The sequence below is a fragment of the Oryx dammah genome, unplaced genomic scaffold (genome assembly GCF_014754425.2).
Source record: "Oryx dammah isolate SB20612 unplaced genomic scaffold, SCBI_Odam_1.1 HiC_scaffold_542, whole genome shotgun sequence".
NCBI classification, from domain to species: domain Eukaryota; kingdom Metazoa; phylum Chordata; class Mammalia; order Artiodactyla; family Bovidae; genus Oryx; species Oryx dammah.
This window is the reverse complement of record NW_024070701.1, coordinates 3335-10608: the sequence shown is the minus strand read 5'-3', so window position 1 is coordinate 10608 and position 7274 is coordinate 3335. Positions and strand designations below refer to the sequence as shown.

Genomic DNA, 7274 nt, shown 5'->3' with positions numbered 1-7274 from the left:
CCATCGAGTCGGTGATGCCATCCAGCCATCTCATCCTCTGTCGTCCCCTTCTCCTCCTGTCCTCAATCTTTCCCAGCATCACGGTCTTTTCAAATGAGTCAGCTCTTCGCATCATGTGGCCAAAGTATTGGAGTTTCAGCTTCAAAATCAGTTCTTTCAATGAACATTCAGGACTGACCTCCTTTAGGATGGACTGGTTGGATCTCCTTGCAGTCCAAGGGACTCTCAAGAGTCTTCTCCAACACCACAGTTCAAAAGCATCAGTTCTTCGGTGCTCAGCTTTTTTATACTCTAACTCTCATATCCATTCATGACTACTGCAAAACCATAGCCTCAACTGGATGGACTTTTTTGGCAAAATAATGAATAATGTCTCTGCTTTTCAATATGCTGTCTAGGTTGGTCATAACTTTCCTTCCAAGGAGTAAGCATCTTTTAATTTCATGGCTGCAGTCACCATCTGCAGTGATTTTGGAGCCCCCCAAAAAAGTCAGCCACTGTTTCCACTGTTTCCACTGTTTCTCCATCTGTTTGCCATGAAGTGATGGGACCAGATGCCATGATCTTTGTTTTCTGAATGTGGAGCTTTAAGCCAACGTTTTCAATCTCCCCTTTCACTTTCATCCAGAGGCTCTTTAGTTATTCTTCACCTTCTGACATGAGAGTGGTGTCATCTGCATATCTGAGGTTATTGATATTTCTCCCAGCAATCTTGATTCCAGCTTGTGCTTCATCAAGCCCAGCATTTCTCATGATGTACTCTGCATAGAAGGTAAATAAGCAGGGTGACAATATACAGCCTTGCGTACTCCTTTCCCACACTGGAACAGTCTGTTGTTACATCTCCGGTTCTAACTGTGGCGTCCTGACTTGCATACAGATTTCTTAAGAGGCAGGTCAGGAGGTCTGATATTTCAACTTCTTTCAGAATTTTCCACAGTTGATTGTGATCCCCACAGTCAAAGGCTTTGGCATAGTCAATCAAGCAGAAATAGATGTTTTTCTGGCACTCTCTTGCTTTTTCCATGATCCAGCAAATGTTGACAATTTCATCTCTCGTTCCTCTGCCTTTTCTAAAACCAGCTTAACATCTGGAAGTTCACAGTTCACGTATTGCTGAAACCTGGCTTGGAGGATTTTGAGCATTACTTTACTAGCATGTGAGATGAGTGCAATTGTGAGGTAGTTTGAGCATTCTTTGGCATTGCCTTTCTTTGGGATTGGAATGAAAACTGACCTTTTCCAGTCCTGTGGCCACTGCTGAGTTTTCCAAATGTGCTGGCATATTGAGTGCAGCACTTTCACAGCATCATCTTTCAGGATTTGAAACAGCTCAACTGGAATTCCATCACTTCCACTAGCTTTGTTCATAGTGATGCTTTCTAAGGCCCACTTGACTTCACATTCCAGGATGTCTGGCTCTAGGTGAGTGATCACACCATCATGATTATCTGGGTCGTGAAAATGACTTTTTGTACAGTTCTTCTGTGTATTCTTGTCACCTCTTCTTAATATCATCTGCTTCTGTTAGGTCCATACCATTTCTGTCCTTAATTGAGCCTATCTTTCCTTGAAATGTTCCCTTGGTATTTCTAATTTTCTTGAAGAGATCTCTAGACTTTCCCATTCTATTGTTTTCCTCTATTTCTTTGCACTGATCACTGACAAAGGCTTTCTTATCTCTCCTTGCTATTCTTTGGAACTCTGCATTCAAATGGGTATATCTTTCCTTCTCTCCTTTGCTTTTCACTTCTCTTCTTTTCACAGCTATTTGGAAGGCCTCCTCGGGCAGCCATTTTGCTTTTTTGCATTTGTTTTTCTTGGGGATGGTCTTCATCCCTGTCTCCTCCACAATGTCACGAACCTCTGTCCATAGTTCATCAGGCACTCTATCAGATCTAGTCCCTTAAATCTATTTCTCACTTCCACTGTATAATCATAAGGGTTTTGATTTAGGTCATACCTGAATGGTCTAGGGGTTTTCTCTACTTTCTTCAATTTAAGTCTGAATTTGGCAATAAGGATCCTGTTCATGATCTGAGCCACAGTCAGCTCCCGGTCTTGTTTTTGCTGACTGTATAGAGCTTCTCCATCATTAGCTGCAAAGCATATAATCAATCTGATTTTGGTATTGACCTTCTGGTGACGTCCATGTGTAGAGGTTTCCCTTGTGTTGTTGGAAGAGAGTGTTTGCTATGACCAGTGTGTTCTCTTGGGAAAACTCTGTTAGCCTTTGCCCTGCTTCATTCCGTATTCCAAGGCCAAATCTGCCTGTTACTCCAGGTGTTTCTTGACTTCCTACTTTTGCATTCCAATCCCCTATAATTAAAAGAACATCTCTTTTGGGTGTTAGTTCTAAAAGGTCTTATAAGTCTTCATAGAACCGTTCAACTTCAGCTTCTTCAGCGTTGCTGATCGGGGTATGGACTTGGATTACAGTGATATGGAATGGTTTGCCTTGGAAACAAACAGATCATTCTGTCATTTTTGATGTATCAAAGTCCTGCATTTTGGACTCTTTTGTTGACTAGGATGGCTACTCCATTTCTTCTAAGGGATTCCCGCCCACAGTATTAGACATAATGGTCATCTGAGTTAAATTCACCCATTCCAGTCCATTCGCTGATTCCTAGAATGTCGACATTCACTTTTGCCATCTCCTGTTTGACCACTTCCAATCTGCCTTGATTCATGGACCTAACATTCCTAACATTCTAACTTGTGATAAAAGCAAGGTCCAATGCTGTAAAGGTCCAATATTGCATAGGAACCTGGAAATATGAAAAAACTTCAGCAATGCCAGGCTCCCCATAGATATGCTCTCTTTATAGATATATTATACTGAAAAATATGAAAAATTTGTGGTTTTGAGGAAGCAAAGTGTCATACCTACAACTGTTACACAAAACATAAAAGGGACGTTTACACGACTTCCCTCGTGGTCCATGTTTAAGGCTGCCAGTGGAGGAGACGTGGCTTCAGTACCCGGTGCGTAAAGATGGCACATTTTGAGGGACAGCTAAGCCGCAGAGCCCCAGCTACTGAAGCTTGCGCACCTGGAACCTGTGCTCTGCATTAAGAGAAGCCACCACAATGAAAAGCCTGCAAACCGAATGCAGAGTGGCTAGAGCTCCCTGCCACCCGAGAAAGCTCATGAGCCCTGAAGACCCCATGCACTCATAAAGAAACAAATAAAGTAAGAAAGCTCTAAGAAAGAACAGGAAAATGGGACTATTACTGTCAACTACAAACTGGCACTTGTCAAGAGCATTTGCCAACAGCTGAACAGCAACTAGAGCACTTGCCAACTGCCTGAGCAGCTGTACCTGCCGACCTTCGACACTGCATGCAAGGAGTTCAGGGAGGAGAGCGAGGCACTCGGTGCTCGAGGGAAACCAGTGGAACAGGTCTATAGGTAGTTAGATGTTCTCAGGAACTGATTTCATGATCCCAGTGCTTGCGTGTCTTCAGATCTAGAAAATCACTAAATTCCTTCATGGGGACATCAGCTCCTTGTGACTAGCAGAAAGCCTCTTGTAAAGTAAGATCCTGATTGCACTGAACTCCCCCCCGCCACCCTGCCTTCTCCACAATGTTATACATTGGTTGCTTTGACAGGGGATGGTTCAGCCCCGGGAGGCCCATGACTGTGGGGAGGAGAGGTTTTTGTCTCGCTTCCCCCCTGGCCTGGAGCTCTGTGCCAGCACTGATGCTGCTGTCATAAGCTGAACAGTAATAATCCGCCTCGTCCTCAGCCTGGAGCGAGCTGATGGTCAGGGTGGCTGTGCTGCCCGACTTGGAGCCAGAGAATCGGTCGGGGACCCCTGTCGGCCATTTGCTGTTTTGATAGATGAGGGTTCTGGGGGCCGATCCTGGGACCTGTTGGTACCAGCCCACATAATAACCACCCCCGATGTTGCTGCTGCTTCCAGTGCAGGTGATGGAGACCCTCTGGCCCGGGGACCCGGACACGGAGGGCGGCTGAGTCAGCACAGCCTGGCCCAGGATCCTGGAAGGGGGAGAGACAGAGATGGTGACTCGGGGGTCCAGGCACGAGAGCGGAGAGCAAGGCCCGTGAGTCTTCCCAGGGCCCATCCCCTGTCCCCCCATCCAGTCACCTGTGCAGAGAGCGACCAGGGTGAGGAGCAGAGGGGACCAGGCCATGGTGGACACGGTCAGGGCGTCCTGCCGTCTGTGGCCCCACGAGCGTCCCCACACCGCTCCTTCCCCTCTTCATACTCTGAGAGGGGGCGGGGCCTTCCATGCAAATCACGCTCCCCCGACCCCAGCTCCCTGACCCTCCCTGGGCCCCGGGTCAGGTCCCTGTGCTGGCGGGTGACCTGGGCGTAGGCAGGGGCGGGGCTGCCGGGGGCCCACCCGTCGGAGGTCACAGCTGGCGCGCTCAGCCCCACGGCCCCGCCCCTGCGGACCCACTGGCCACCCTCCAGCACAGGGACCCGAACCTGGGCTGATCCCACCTCTCACCCCTCCAGATCCACATAAACAGCCCCCAAAGCGCCCTCTGGTGTCCAGGCCTGGACACACATCCTATGTCCTGCGATCAGAAGCTCTCAGGAACAGCTCCTGGCCCTGCTCTGTGCACTGTCCCCTCCTAAAGGCCAGGTCAGGCGCCCCTTCTGTGTGCTCCATGACCTCACGGCCGTCTGGGGCGCACCTCAAGACTCACCTCAGACCCTCAGGGAAGTCTGTCCACAGCACCCTTGGCTGCTCAGAGGTCAGGATACAGGGGCATCCGTGACATAAATTTCTCTAAATCATGATCGAGTCAGGGTCGTCCATGACGACCCCATGCGTGTAGCTACCTGGCTGCACAGGCCGTCAGATTCTTTGCTTTTTTTAGTCATGAATCAGTGTGTCTTACGCACACACACACACACAATACTCAGGGTGCTCTTCCAGGGGATTATAGGCATTTTGTTCTTAAATATGCTCCCTGATCCAACTCTACTATCCTCCTGGTTTCCTCTTTCTCATATCAGTTAAATAAAATATATCCCACCTTTCCTTCTGTATCTGCTTGGGAGTCAGAAGCTGACTTCAGGAGGCAGGCTTACTCTGCCCCCAGCTCCCAGGACACAGAGGAGAAGGTGACCTCGGTGGCACGCCTGTGACCAGGTGCCCGTATCATACTCACTCTTCCGGTCTCCCCCTTCCATCCCAGGACAGGGGCCCAGAGTCGTCAAGGAAATTGCGCGGCCACGGCTGGAGCCCGAGGAGCAGTGGTGGATCTGAGGGCTGGGGGCCAGCAGGCGTCAGGGCCTGGGTTTTCTGCGGGGCCTGTTGGTGCACAGATGCATCGCGTCCCCAGCTCTGCTGCCCTTTCAGGACAAGAGGAGCTGAACGGCAAAGCAGACGATGGCCCGGCGGAGGCAGCGCAGACTGAGCGGGGGACCCTGGGGGACAGGTGGCACGTCACTGCTGCAGAGCCCGACACTGAGAAGGCAGCGGGCCCCCGGCATGGCGTGGGAACTAGCGTCTCTGCTCGCGATGGCTGAAGGCGCTGCCTTGCACCTCTGCTCTCACCCCTCCCCCTTCTCAGGAGATAACCCGTGACTCATGTGGCCGAAGTGTGTACTATCTTTTAGTCAGCTGGCACCAGAATATCACACGCTTTCACCTACTTATAAATCGATATCACCTTTAACATTATATGCTCTTTCTAATACTTGTTATCCTGAAAGTTTTTGCATTCATTCTGATCAGTTGTCTGTACAATCTCTAGCCCTAAAGGTATTGATTCTTCGTTTCAAATTATGTTCGTATATAGTTTTGTCTCTAATATTGATTTGACAGAGTCGTGAGGAAGCCAAGGTCCATCGCAAGATTCTCCCCCTTCCACGCGTGCCCCTCCACATCAACACACAGGACCGGGCCTGTCCGCAGCCCATTTGTTGCAGGCATCTTCACCCTCTTTCTGGGACGGACAAAACAGCTGTGGAGAAAATCTCTGTTTCTGTGTGGTTGGTGGGACGTGAGGAGTGGTCTTTAGATTTTCTCTTCAGGGTTCACGGGTGTAGGTTCCCTATTAAGCCTTGGATATACTGACAGAAGCCCCGAAATCACGCTGGCGCCCTCTTCTGTTTAGAGTCGCTGAATCCTAATTCTCATCAACAGGTTTCAGGTCACACAAGTGCTCCTGGGGGTGCGGTGGCCCCAGGTGCCCACCGCAGGTGGGGCTCAGGGCACCCCGGCGGCCCCCACCCAGTCACTGCACCCTCACTGCCCTGCCCCCCGGGTCTGGGCCGCACCCAGGACGCAAGCTGTCCTGCAGGCCTCACCAGGATTTCCCAGAACAAAACACATTTGCTGGGGTTCAAGCTCCAATCCAGTGCCTCCCCCTCCTCAGAAATATCAGGTCATGTGGGACTAAAGGAGGGTGGTTCCAGGGCTGTTTCATCCTCTGTGTCTTTTCTCACAATTTCCACCTTTTTTGGTAGAACTTCCTACCTCATGCTTCATGGCAAGTGAAGACCGTGTTAGCTGGGAAATTTTGAACAATTTGGGAATAATTGTTGTATTTTTTAAAAAGTTATTGGTGTATAGTTGCTTGACAATGTTATTTTCAGTGATTGTTATCTTAGTGGCATTTAGCTTTGAACTAAAAGGAGGAGTATTTGTTTTGGTGGGGGTAGGAGGAACTTTTATTTCTTGTTCATATAGATAAGTCACCAGTTCCTTTAATACCAAAAGTCACAGTGATCTATCATCAAAGATAACTTTTAAGTTTGGTCTGTTTGATCCATACTTTAGGCCCAAATCCCAGTGATATGTCACAAAAATTTATTTTTGCCATTTTAAATTACATCCCATTTTAAACTGGCAATAACAAAGACTAGAATGTAGCTGATCTGAAAAATGATTTAAATCGATTGTTCATTCTGCAATACCAAAGTATTCATCAAAATATGTTTAAGCATGAATCATGATAAAAAAGAATTTAATACAAAAATATTTTATTAGAGAGTAATAGCATTTTGATTTTTATAATCCTTTTGGACATAGTGAGTTAAATAGTACGCCCCCACATAAAAGAATAATATGAATCATTGAAAGATATTAGTATGTGTTTCTTAAGTTTCTTTTTCTTTTCGGTTTACATCTCAGATATTGAGAAAGTGTGGACAATAATAACTGGGCAATAAATCATTTTCTCTTCATTTTTAAAAAATATTTCTCTTACAACATATTTTAATTTTCAGTCCAAAGAATTCCAGCTTTTCTCACAGTTATCTTTAAGCATTTTCTATTTATCA

At 47.5% G+C, this 7274-nt stretch overlaps 1 long non-coding RNA gene across 1 annotated transcript; it reads right to left on the bottom strand.

Moving 5' to 3' along the window:
- Positions 1–3716: 3716 nt before the first annotated feature.
- LOC120859312 lies at positions 3717–4211 on the bottom strand. The gene is made up of 2 exons (XR_005720051.1): positions 4119–4211; positions 3717–4009 (listed from the first exon to the last, which is right to left on the bottom strand). It is a non-coding gene; the product is annotated as an uncharacterized LOC120859312 (long non-coding RNA).
- Positions 4212–7274: the final 3063 nt, after the last annotated feature.